This window comes from Dipodomys merriami, unplaced genomic scaffold (genome assembly GCF_024711535.1).
Source record: "Dipodomys merriami isolate MVZ:Mamm:240054 unplaced genomic scaffold, mDipMer1.0.p SCAF_652, whole genome shotgun sequence".
In the NCBI taxonomy this organism is placed as follows: domain Eukaryota; kingdom Metazoa; phylum Chordata; class Mammalia; order Rodentia; family Heteromyidae; genus Dipodomys; species Dipodomys merriami.
The window spans coordinates 282,589-295,904 of record NW_027206238.1 but is presented as its reverse complement, the minus strand read 5'-3'; the positions used below and the strand labels follow the sequence as shown (position 1 = coordinate 295,904).

General features: G+C 38.5%; 1 pseudogene; it reads left to right on the top strand.

Annotated features, from left to right (window-relative positions):
• Positions 1-4,537: 4,537 nt before the first annotated feature.
• Positions 4,538-4,637, top strand: LOC138815588 (U6 spliceosomal RNA; annotated as a pseudogene).
• The last annotated feature ends 8,679 nt before the right edge of the window (positions 4,638-13,316 follow it).

The following is a 13,316-nucleotide window of genomic DNA, read 5'->3' as shown; positions in this document are numbered from 1 at the left end:
ATATGAGCACCGTTATATATTACAGACTGTGGTAGACAATTTGCTCCAGGAAAGTTAGAATGAACTTGTGACTTTAAATGAGCATCATTATTCCACAATACTGTGAATTTCCGGAAATTAAGTAATCACTTAATCACAATCAAAAAAAAAAAAAAAAAAGAACCTTGGGGAAGGGAGGGAGGGAGGGGATGATAGGGGGAAAACAATGGAGGGGGTAACAATGTTCAAGAGGAAGTGGAAGTGTACTCATTACCTCACTCATGTAACTGTAACCCTCTGTATAGTATCTTTACAATAAAAAAAATTAAAAAAAAATAATCTTGTGACACTTTGTGATTTTGTTCACTCATATGGGCTAGTCATCTGTAAATTGAAAGTTTGAATTGCAGTACTTTCTCTTAGATTTTGTGATCTCATCCATCATTTTAAGTTGACTTGCATTTCACTATTGCTTACTGCTAATTCCTGTTTCTCAAGGAATTGGGGCCCTGAAATATTATAGGAAATGAGAAATTGACATGACTCTTCAATTACTTTCTGTTGGCATGTTGCCTGGGCCTAGTTGAGAAGTCTTGACCCTGTTATCTGATGATGCAGGTAACTGGGACATAGGATCTTAGGACCCATACATCTTGCAGAAGAATAATATCTTTTATACATCATATCAGAAAAATTTGGGTATAATCAATAGGAATGCTTCAGAAATGTGGAGAAAAATATTTTGGAACCAGTGAGTTAAAACAATAAACAGAGCAGCAGATTAAAATCCCTTATAGATTAGAGGAAAACATTTTTTTTAACCATGTGAATTCAGAACAACAAGAACACTTAGAAGGTATAGCAAGTTTATAGTGAAGACATTACATTGATACTTTTTATATTCTAGTATGTATTCTAAATCTAATTATTTATATTCCAATTCTCTTTATTCGAATAAATAATTATCAATTTATTTGTCAAATTATCAATTAATTCTACTGAGTTTCACTGTGTGAAATAAGAAATCAGCACATATAAATATAAAATATATAACTATATGTAATATAATAAAAAGGGCACATGTTTTGCATTGTTCTGTTGTGGTTAGGATATCAAAGACAACTCTGTTTTAAAGTATTATTGCATTATCTGTACCTCAGTGTTAGGTAGAGTTAGACCTAAAGCTTTACCATTTGTAGATTTACAGCCTGGAGGCAAGAGGAAACACTGTGATTAAAACATTACCAATTTAAGGCCTAATAATGAGGAGAAACATGGACTTCTCCTGGAGCTATGGAAATATTTGGTGATAGAAAGGCAGTAGTGTAAGTTCCTGCCTGGTTGGAAGGTAGACAGGCCACACATCAGGAAATCATGCATATGAAGAATTTTTTTTTAATTTAATTTTATTTTATTTGTGAACATACTGTACAGAAGAGTTACAATTACATGGGCATGATAATGCGTACATTTCTTACCAAGCATTGCAGCCTCCTCCTTTGTTTACCCTTCACATACCTTCCCAGCCTCCCCCCTCCCCCCCAATCCCAATCCCAATCCTTCTCCTTCCCTCCCTTCCCCCCCCCCCGCATCGACGTTGTAAAGCTCGTTTTGGACATGACAACTTGTACTTCTCATTGTTGCAACAGGTTCACCTGTATCCTTAAACAACTGGATTTTCCCCATCTCCTCCACAAGTTATACTGACATCAAATATAGTGAAAGCAGGGGTTATACTGTGGGGGAGGGACATACAAAGCAATCAAGAGATAATCTATAAATGCATTAGAAACACATGCATAAAAGAAAAAAAAAACATTAAAATATATATCTAAGGGTTCATTTTCCTGACATCACATTATCTGACCTTTTCCACTTGACTCATACATCTACTAGATATTACAAACAAGGGAAACCATGGGAGCTATGTTTCTTTGGGCCTGGCTTACTTCACTTAATATAATTTTTTCCAAGTTTTTCCATTTCCTAAAAATTGGGGCAATGTCATTCTTTCTGATGGAGGCATAGAATTCCATTGTGTATATATACCACATTTTCTTGATCCATTCATCTACTGAGGGGCATCTGGGTTGGTTCCATATCTTAGCTATGGTAAATAATGTTGCAATAAACATAGTTGTGCTGGTAGCTTTAGTGTGGTCTTGTTTGTAAACATTTGGGTAAATGCGCAAAAGTGGGATTGCTGGGTCATAGGGGAGTTCTATGTGAAGTCTTTTGAGCAACCTCCATACTGCTTTCCAAAGTGGTTGAACAAGTTTACATTCCCACCAACAATGAAGTAAGGTTCCTTTCTGTCCCCATCCCCTCCAGCATCTGTTGCTGTTAGAGTTCTTGATTTTTGCTGTTCTAACTGGAGTGAGGTGATATCTCAGTGTTGTTTTGATTTGCATTTCTTTTATGGCTAGGGATTTTGAACATTTCTTCATGTGTCTATTGGCCATCCTTCTTTCTTCTTCAGAGAAGTTTCTCTTTAAGTCTTTCGCCCACTTATTTATTGGGCAGTTGTTTCTTTGAGGATTTCTTATTGGGGGGTTTAATTTTTTGAGTTCCAAGTATATTTTAGATATGAGACCCTTGTCCGTTGGATGGCTAGTAAAGATCTTCTCCCAATCCGTGGGCTTTCTATTGATTTTGCTAGCTATGTCATTTGCCCTGCAGAAGCTCTGCAACTTTATGCAATCCAATTTGTCCAACCTATCTTTGATTTGTTGTGTTTCCGGGTCTCTATTCAGAAAATTTCGGCCTGAGCCAAGGAGACCTAGTGTTTCTCCTATTCCATCCTGTAATGTTTTCAGAGTGTCTGCTTTGAGTTCAAGGTCTTTGATCCATTTGGAGTTGATTCTGGTGCAGGGTGATATATAAGGATCTAGCTTAAGTTTTCTACATGTATTTACCCAATTTTGCCAGCACCATTTACTGAAGAGGTTGTCTTTCTTCCATTCTATTGTTTTAGCTCCCTTATCGAAGATTACATGGCTATAGGTCTGTAGGTTCATTTCTGTGTTTTCAATTCTATTCCATTGGTCCTGAGGTCTGTTCTTATGCCAATACCAAGCTGTTTTGATTACTATGGCTTTATAGTAGAGTTTGAAGTTTGGTATTGATATTCCTCCAGCAGTGTTCTTTCCGTTGAGGAGCGTTTTTGCTATTCGGGGTCTTTTATTGTTCCATATGAATTTTTGGATTGCCTCTTCTATTTCCTTGAAGATTGAGGTTGGAATTTTGATAGGTATTGCGTTGAATTTGTAGATAGCCTTGGGAAGTATTGCCATTTTCACGATGTTAATCTTTCCAATCCAGGAGCATGGGAGGTTTTGCCATTTTTTAAGTTCTGTGTTGATTTCCTTTTTCAAGATTTTAAAGTTTTCATCATAGAGGTCCTTCACTTCTTTAGTTAAGTTAATTCCTAGGTATTTTATTTTTTGTGGTGCTATTACAAATGGAGTTGCTTTCCTAATTTCAGCCACACTTTTCTCATTGTTGGCATACAGAAAAGCCATTGATTTTTGGGGGTTAATTTTATAACCTGCTACTTTGCCAAAGTTTTGAATCAGCTTGAGTAATTTGGGAGTGGAGTCTATGGGATTCTTTAAATACAAGATCATGTCATCTGCAAAGAGGGAGAGTTTTATTTCTTCTTTCCCTCTTTGGATCCCCTTTATGTCTGCATCTTGTCTTATTGCTGTAGCTAGACATTCTAATACTAGATTGAAGAGAAGTGGAGAGAGTGGGCATCCTTGTCTTGTTCCTGAGTTAAGAGGAAATGGCTTAATTTTTCACCATTGAGTATAATGCTGGCTGTAGGTTTGTCATATACAGCCTTTATTGTATTGAGGAATGTTCCATGTATTCTTAGTTTTTCCAAAACCTTCATCATAAAGGGGTGTTGGATCTTGTCAAATGCTTTATATGAAGAAATTTTCACGTTGGCGTTAGCTACTTTTGAAATGGTAGGTATAATAAACACTTAAATTTTGATAAAATACCTTCTAGTCTGACCAGTTCTGTCCGAACTGTTCATCTCTCTATGATCCCTTGTAACTAAGATTAGTTTTGTTCTAGTAAGACAAACTATGCTGTCAGGGTAGGATATTTTGGTTGGTCTGTTCCTACGTGGAAGAAGGATAAAAGGTAGACATTTGTGCCAGTAAGACCTCATTTGGGAAATTTTCAGCTGCAGAAGTTTAGAAGTAGCTCTTAAGCAAGGCTTACTTTGAATCTATTAGCTCCACAAAGCTAACTCATTTACGTAAATAAGTACTCGAAAAAGTCATCACCTTAGGACCTAGCTGTAAGTGCTTCAAAGTATGATCAAATCTAAAATGAAAAAAGACTTAAAATTGTCATTGACAAAAAATGCAAATGTGAGCAATCGACCAAACAATATAATTTTTTCCCACTATACACATTATTTTAGGGAAATAAGATCAATAGTATTGTTAGGAACAATAAGGTTTCCTTGCTACAAATAGGCACCCAAGGATATAAGCCTATATAAAGATTGCATCATTAACTACTTAAATTTAGAGGATACTACATGCTTCAGCAGCACGTATACCAAAATTACAACAATACAGAGATTAACATGACACTTGCACAAGGATAATATGAAAATTTGTGAAGTATTCCATATTTTTCATTCTTCAGTTGCAGAAATGAAAAACAGTTATTAAAAAGTTGATTACAAAATTACAAGTGTAACAATATTTGCAAGTGTTAGAATTAAACATTAGTTTGACATCAGTGTATTAAATCTTCACCTTAGAAAGGCCTCTACATAGAATAACCTTTACAAAACTTTTGAAATTAGTTAACATTGTCATTTTATCCAAAAAAATATACTACTATAAGAACCTAGAAAAAGGGGCTGGGGAGGTGGCTCAGTGGTAGAGCGCTTGCCTTGCATGCTTGAGGCCCTGGGTTCGATTCCTCAGCACCACATAAGCAAAAAGAAAAAAGTCGGAAGTGGTGCTATGGCTCAAGTGGTAGAGCGCTAGCCTTGAGCTGAAGAGCTGAGTGACAGCGTCCAGGCCCAGAGTTCAGGCCCACGACTGGACCAAAAAAAAAAAAAAAAAAAAGAACCTAAAAAAAAATAATCTTAAATTTTCTATATGGAATACAATCTGAAAGGACACATTTATTAATGAATATATATATATTATAAAACAATGTTGAATGCAAAGTATATCTAGGAAACAATGAAATAGATTATGGATATTATGCAAACACAGAATATAGAATATTTTAAAATATACTTTTTTCAGACAAGAAGCAGAAATATCTTTAGTTTCTGTACTACTCATTTCAACAGATAAGATAAAATTATTTCTGATTAAAAAAATCACAAACTCTGCAGAAATCATTGTAGATGTACACAAACAACTCAAATACATTTGACATCAAAGTCAGGCAATTCACTTGGAAAAATTCCACGGAATTTTTACAGTAAGATATTGCTGTTATTTGAATTCTGAAAATATTTTATATGGACACAAAGAGTGGACTGGCATTTTGATGTTTAAGAAACGTAACTGATATCTTAGCTATGCTAAATAATGCTGCAATAAACATAGTTGTTTTGGTAGCTTTTGTATGGTCTTGTTTGATGCCCTTAAGTAGATGAATGGATTAAGAAAATAGAATTCTATGGAATGGAATTTTATTCCTCCCTCAGAAAGAATGTCATTGCCCCACTTGTTACAAAATGGAAAGACTTGGAAAAAATTATATTGAAGTAAGCCAGGCCCAAAGAAACATACATCCCATGGTTTCCCTTATTTGTAACTAGTATATGTCTCAGACAAGCAGAAATGGTCAGATAAGTTGATGTTAGGTGAAATGAACACCAAGATAAGGATTCAAATGTTTTTTTCTTTCTTGTGATTGTTTCTAACATATTTATAAGATGATTTCTTTGTTGCTTTGTATGTCCCTCCCCCACCGTATAACCCCTGCTTTCATTGTATTTGATGTTGGTATGATTTGTGGAGGGGAAGGGAAAAAACAAATTGTTTAAATAGGGACACAGGTTGACCCATTGCAACAATGAGATGTACAAGACGTCATGTAGAAAAACAAACTTTTCGACTTTGGCCGGGAAGGAGGAGTAATGAGGGGGGAGGGGAGTGGGGGGAGATGAGAAGGTATGGGAAGGGGAAATAAAGGAGGAGGCAACAATGCTTGATAAGAAATGTATTCATTACCTTGCCCATGTAATTTTAACCCCTCTGTATGGTGTTTTCACAATAAAATAATAAAACAAAAAAAAAAGAAAAGAAAAAGAAAAAAAAGAGAAAAGAAAAGAAACTTAACCAAACCATTACAACTAAATAGAACAATTTGTACAGCCTTCCACAACTTCAAAGAGGTAGTGATACATACTTATCCTTTTGGTAATATCAAAGGCAGTTTCTTCGAAGTTGTTCTTCAGACCTGGTTTGATATAATGGTTCAACAGAAGGAGATCCAGTGTATCTTTGCTATCTATATTCCCAGCAGCAAGATGCAAGGGAGTCAAGAGGCATTTAGTTTGGGCATTGGTAACTGCATCATGATGAAGTAAGAAAGACGCCACACTGGTATTATTTCACGAGTAAGCACTGTCAGGGGTGTCCAGCCATTAACAATTTTTGCATGAATATCTGCTGCTTGAGCCACCAACTCATGGACAATATCTAAGTGTCCACTGTATGCTTCCCAATGAAGAGGGGTATATTCATTGTCATCCCTAGTATTCACATGAGTGGCCTTTATGGAAAGTAGTCACCACACTCTAGTAAGCCGATTATTTTCAGCAGCCCAAAGAAGAAATTTGCTTGGGTCCTACTCCATTTTTTTTCTTGCAATTGATACGATTCCTCACTTTTTCATTTTGTTCCTCATCTTCATCAGAATTGCCTAACTAGAGACTTTCAGTGCCAGTGAGAATATTTCCCCAATAGTTTATAATGGTTGAACTTGTGAGAAAAATACAGTGAATTTTCTGCATCTGTTTATTTTCATGATGATTTATTTTCTCTTTTTCCATTTTTATTATTCCAAGTCATTCTAACTGGAAAGTAGGTAATTGATGGAGAGCAGAGGAAAGATGTTCGTCTGTATTCAAAGGTACAGACTGAAAATGAAGATCAGTGTTGTTTTTATGTGCAGCTTCTTCTAGGAATGAAAAAATAGAAAGTGGCTCAGTGGTGGAGTGCTTGCCTTGCATGTATGAGCAACGGCAGGTCATGTCCACTTTGCAGCCTTGTCATTCAGACCCACTGTGCAAAGAAAAAGACATAATACCCCAGCCCTCTGAAGCTCACCACTTTTTGTGGTATCCTACTTTTTTTTCCTCCTGCAAACCCTCAGGGCCTAGGATCCCAGGATCGGCTATGGGTCCAGAGACTGCACCACAGCCTAGGGTGATGAAAGCTGAGTCAGAGTTGCCACAACCTGAGTTCAAGACGTGTGGTTGGCAAAAGAAAGAATAAATAAAAAATTCATTAATTATTTAACTAAATTAAAAAGAAATAAAGCTCTCTGGTTTGGAATTTCTGCCAGTTTTCTTCCTTAGCCTGGGATTTGAACTCAGGGTCTTGGTAAATCTGTAGCAATGTGAGGGAAAGTGCAGAGTTGCCACTATTTGAGTTCAAACCCTTTGCCAAGCCAAAAATAAAAAAAAAAGTCACTGAGCTCGGCAGGGGGACTAGTTGTGGAGATGGGAGGGAAGGGATGGTAGGGAAAAAACAAAAGAGGAGGCAACAATGCTAAATAGGAAATGAACTCATTACCTTGCTCATGTAACTGTGATCCCTCTGTACAACATTTTTGCAATAAAAATGTACAAAAATGAAACAATGTAGTGCTCAGAGAAGCACTTTGGGGATAAGGTAAGGATGTCAAAAGCTGTACAAAATTCTACACTGCTTTTTTTAAATGTTCTGTATAGAACTGAATGAACATAACTGCTTTCATTTAAAAAATTAAGCCACTGTCTTGGAACTGGGGCCAGTATTTCTGTAATTGCTTTGATTTGATCTCACCTTCCAGGTAACTCTTTTGCACCATGGGTGAAGGTGAATCTTACTGTCTTTGAGGAAAACAAATTCAGGCTAGAGTTCTGAGGGCCCAAATGAACACCCTGCAATGGAAAAAATATTTCTATACATGTGTAATATATGATATATACTTACATATGTATGTTTATTACATATTATTATTTTTATTATTGATTTTGTATTTTATTTTTTATTTTATTCCTTTATTTATTGTTTATTGTATTTAGTATTATTATACACATAATATGTAGTACATGTTTTACATCTATTATAAAATGATTCACAATAATTTAGGACATTGACTCATTTTCATTTATACTTTATTAAGTGTTGAAACATGATACATAATTAAATGGAAGCATTTGTCACAGTCTTCACATGTTTAGAGTCTCTCCCACAGATGAGCTTTGTCTTCTTTATTTTTGGACACCTTCCTATAGGGATTTCTTTAGATGATTTATGATCAGAGGCCTTTTCTTGAGGATAGGCAAGTTGAGGGATAAAATTGTAAGGGTGGGGCAAGAAATGTGACTTAGTGGTAAGGAGCTCGCTCAGCATGCATGAATGCCATGGTTTGAATTCTCGGTGTCACATACACAGAAAAACTCAGAAGCTGTGGAGTGGTTCAAGTGGTAGAGCTCTATTCTTGAGAAAAAGAAGGTCAGAGAGAGTGCCCAGGCCCTAAGATCAAGCCCCAGGACTTTCAAAAATAATAGGTTAGATGCTAGTGGCTCACACCTGGAAAACTAGCTTCTCAGGAGACTGAGCGCTGAAGACCACAATTCAAAGAAAGGCTAAGCAAGGAAAGCTTGTTAGACTCATCTTCAATGAATCACCAAAAGACACTGTGGCTCAAGTGGTACTGTTTGCTTTGAACTGAAGGGCTCAGGGACAGTGCCCAGGCTTGAGTTCAAGACACACAACTGGAAAAAAGTGAGGGTTAATTAAAGTACTTTTCCTATTTGCTAATTAAGAGAACATTCTCTGGAAAATGAACGCTGATGTATACCAGAATTGGAGTCAGAGATCAAGGTTTAAGTTTAGTAGATCCATATGCCCAGTCTCCGAGACTCTAGCATTATAACCTTGTGTCCTACAGGGTTCTAAAAGGTCCAATGTTGAAAGGGTTAATATGCTTCCCAAGCCCTTTGTGACTTGTACTTACAATGTCATTACAGTTCTGAACCTAGCAGAGAATTAGTAGCTAACGCCCGTCACCCTAGCTTAGGTCTCAAGATCACGGTGAAGCCAGCCAGAGTAGGAAAGTATATGACACTCTGACTTCCACTTCTGAAAGGTCAGATATTCAAGAGCTTCCTGGGTTTCCCTTGGTGATGAGAGGTTACTTGCACTCTAATTGTTCTTAGAGTTCTCAAGCTATAGAAGCAGGAAAGAAACATTATTGACCCATCCTGGGTTCAAATGAAGTTCTCAGGATCCAAGCCCTAGCCCTGTTAGCAGGAAGAACTCCATTGTAACACTGTATTTGAAGGACAGAAAATAGTTGCAAAATCCAGGCTAGGTGAAGAGACCAAGGCCTGCAGGATTAGGAAGCAGAATGTACTCACTCAACAGGGAAGTGAGCTGCAAAACCATTCATTCCAGACACAACCAGCAATGGGGGTGGGTGGGGCGGGGAGAACTTCAAACATTTGTTAGAGTTACACCAGGGTCAGGCTTTTCTCAGCCTCTTCACACAAGGATTGATTAACCTTCCTCCCTCAGGTGAAGGGAGCCTCAAGCTATCTTTAGGTTACCAATAGAGAGCCAGTTTAGTGTGTGAGTGTGTGTGTGTGTGTGGGGGAGGAACAGAGTTGAAAACCCTGATCTCCGGTTGTAAGGAGTGGGTTTTTCACTCTTCATCTGTCAGATTTGAAGGCCCTTCTTCTACCTCGGTGAGTCCATTCTCCTTCCCTTATTCTGCACATCATTATTGCTAATCCCCAGTCCAAGGAGAGGCAGGGCCATTTCTCTTCTCTCTCCAAGCACTTTATTTAGAACCTGGGTCTTCCCTCTTGGCTCTGGGGCCCTCAGCTGCCTGAAAAGTGGGAGAGAGACAGTCTTCCTGCTCTGTGGTTATGTGAATGCGATGCTGGTATCCTGGCACACTGCAGAAGGCCTCATGACTGCTAATTGTTCCCTTTTTCCCTCTTGATATCCACGACCAGATTCATCTATCATCTTTGTATCTATCTATCTATCTATCTATCTATCTATCTATCTATCTATCTATCTATCTATCTATCTATCTATCTATCTATCTATCTATCTATCTATCTATCTATCTATCTATCTATCTATCTATCTATCTATCTATCTATCTATCTATCTATCTATCTATCTATCTATCTATCTATCTATCTATCTATCTATCTGTCTGTCTGTCTATCTATCTGTCTATCTATCTATCTATCTATCTATCTATCTATCTATCTATCTATCTATCTATCTATCTATCTATCTATCTATCCATCTATCTATCTATCTACCCACCCACCTACCTACCTACCTATTTATCTCTTTGGCAGTTCTTGGTTGAACTCAAGGCCTGGGCACTGTCTCTAGCACTCTACTACTTGAGCCACGGCACCAATTCTGGCTTTTTCTGTGTATGTGCTACTGAGGAATTGAACCCAGGGCTTCTTGCATGCTAGGCAATCACTCTCTCTCTAATTCACATTCCCAGCACCCTCATATTTTCTTAATGGTAGTTTTTACATAAGTAGGCTGCCATTTTTAGTCCCCAAGTTAATTTTTCTGAATACTGGTTACTTCTAAGAAACCTGATTTTGTCTTCCCCTGCTCGATTTGTGATTGTTCCTGTGTTGGCCTCATAATAAAATGTAAATAAACCCTGCTGAGAGCCTAAGTGTGTATCATATAAGGACACAGGCCTGGAACCCTGGAAGAGAAAAGTGATGGGCCTGAAATGAAGATTATGTTGCAGTATGTGAAACAGGCATCTCTGAAAAATAAATCAGTAAATAAAAGCAGAAGCATTGCATATGGTCTGTTTGTAATCAGGGAGGTAATACACACATAAGTAGGTAAGGCACTGATACATAACTTGGCCTTCTCTCTTTGAATTTTTTTTTGTGGTCATCCCAGGGCTTAAACTCAGGACCCTATGCAATTCTGAGTTGTGTTACTCAAGGCTGAGGCTCTACCACCACCACAGCTCCACTTCCAGCCATCTGGTCGATAAAAATTGGACATAATTGCCTCCCAGGCTGTACTGCCTGCTCTGGCCAGTATCTCCTGCTTGGCTTTTTCTCTCAAAGCTGGAGCTCTACTCTCTGGGCCACTGCTTCACTTCTGGTTTTCTGGTGGTTTATTGGAGAAAAGAGGCTCACAGACCTCCTGCTCAGGCTGACTTTCGACGGCTATCTCCTGAGGAGGATTCAAGCAACTTTCCTCAGGATTCGCCGAGGAACCGCTCCACACAAACCTTTAGTCTAAATCTCGAGAGGTATTAGAGAAAAACAGAAACTAGAATATGCTTCTAGTGTGTTCTAGATACTTAAGGTTGGAAACACTCATAATTATTAGTTCATTTTACAGGCAAAAGGAGCACTGCAGACTGCATGAGGATCATTCCAGCTTTCGATCCACTCATCCTGAGACAGTAAATTTCCTGCAGCTCAATGCTAAGTGACCGAACTGGCATGTCCTGTGGACATTTGCTCCCAAATCCTGGAACACTCATTTCTCACTTTTGGCTGCAAACCTGTGACAAGAGGAGAAGATGAGGAGAGAAAATCATTCTCAGAGAAAGCAGCTATAAAGAACATTGGGTAGTTTACTTATAAATTCAAACCAATGGAATGACCCTGTTAAGAAGTCAGCTTGTCCAGAGTAAAAAATGAAGAAGGAAAGAGAGGGAAGTGACAGTGGCTGCTGACTGTAATCTCAGCTCTGAGCAGGCTGAGATGTAGAGAACCTTAGTTTGAATCCAGCCAGTATTGGAAAGTCCATGACACTGTTATTTCTAAGTCATTTAAGGATACAGGTTGACCCGTTGCAACAATGAGAAGTACAAGTTGTCATGTCGAAAATGAACTTTACAAGTTTGGTGCATGGGTGGGGGGGAGAATTGGGAGGAGGGAGGCTGGGAAGGGATGTGAAGGGTAAACAAAGGAGGAGGCTGCAATGCTTGATAAGAAATGTACTCATTATCTTGCCCATGTAATTGTAACCCCTCTGTACAGTATGGTCACAAAAAATAAAAATTAAAATAAAAGAAAAAAGAGATCACAGAAAAGCCCAGATGTGGGGCTGGACTGAAGGTTAATGCAATACCATTGAGCAAAAGCAGCTCAGGGACAATGCTTAGGCTCATAATCCAACCCCAGGACCTGCCTCCGCAAAAAGGGCCTATACCTCCATGTCTTTGCATATGTATGGATGTATTACTTTAGGTGTAGCTCCAGAGTAGTTATAATGAACAGCACCAAACTAGGAAATTTGTTTTTAATACAATGATTTCATAGCATAGAGAGTGCTTTCAAAACAGTGCATGTTCAGGGACTCCCCTCACTGTTCCCAGTGTTGCCTGAGGGTTTCTCCCCACCCCATGCTGTGGGAAGAATTCTCACTCATTGTCTGAACAGGCAAACAAAAGGCCTCACTCCTGTACAGCTGTGTAACAAACAACTCCATCTGGGCCAATTAGTGAGGATGAGTGTGGGTAGGCTCTGAAGGCCAGGAGAAAAAGGCCTCTTTGTACCCCAAGCTATCTCTCTCACCAGTTCTCTGTTTTGATAGGATGCCTTCATTTGTGTAACCTCCCTTGGCAGGCCAAGTTCCCTGCACTTATCCTGCCTTTGTGAAACTATATTCCGGTGTTCAGATACAATGCCCAATATAACTCAGGAGTCCTTCTGCCAGAAAACTAGGACATTGAACCTAATGAAATGTTTATTTGCAGTCGATGATGGGCCTATGATGCCTCTCCTAGGTTTCTGGAACCTTGGGAAATCCAAGCACATATCGTATATCACAAAGCTTCCTGTCATCTAGGGCTGGTGAAGCTCAACATGTTTTGAAACATTTGACCTCTCCTAGTTGGGCCCTGGGTGGCTAGGTTTTGGGGTTGAACACAGGGCCTGGGTGCTGAACATGATCTCAGTGCAGAAGCCCAGTGCTCTACCATTTGGTGTCACAGCTTCACTTCTGGTGTGTGTGTGTGTGTGTGTGTGTGTGTGTGTGTGTGTGTGTGTGTGTGTGTGTGTGTGTGTGTGTGTATGTGTTTGTGTGTGTGTGTGTGTGTGTGTGAGT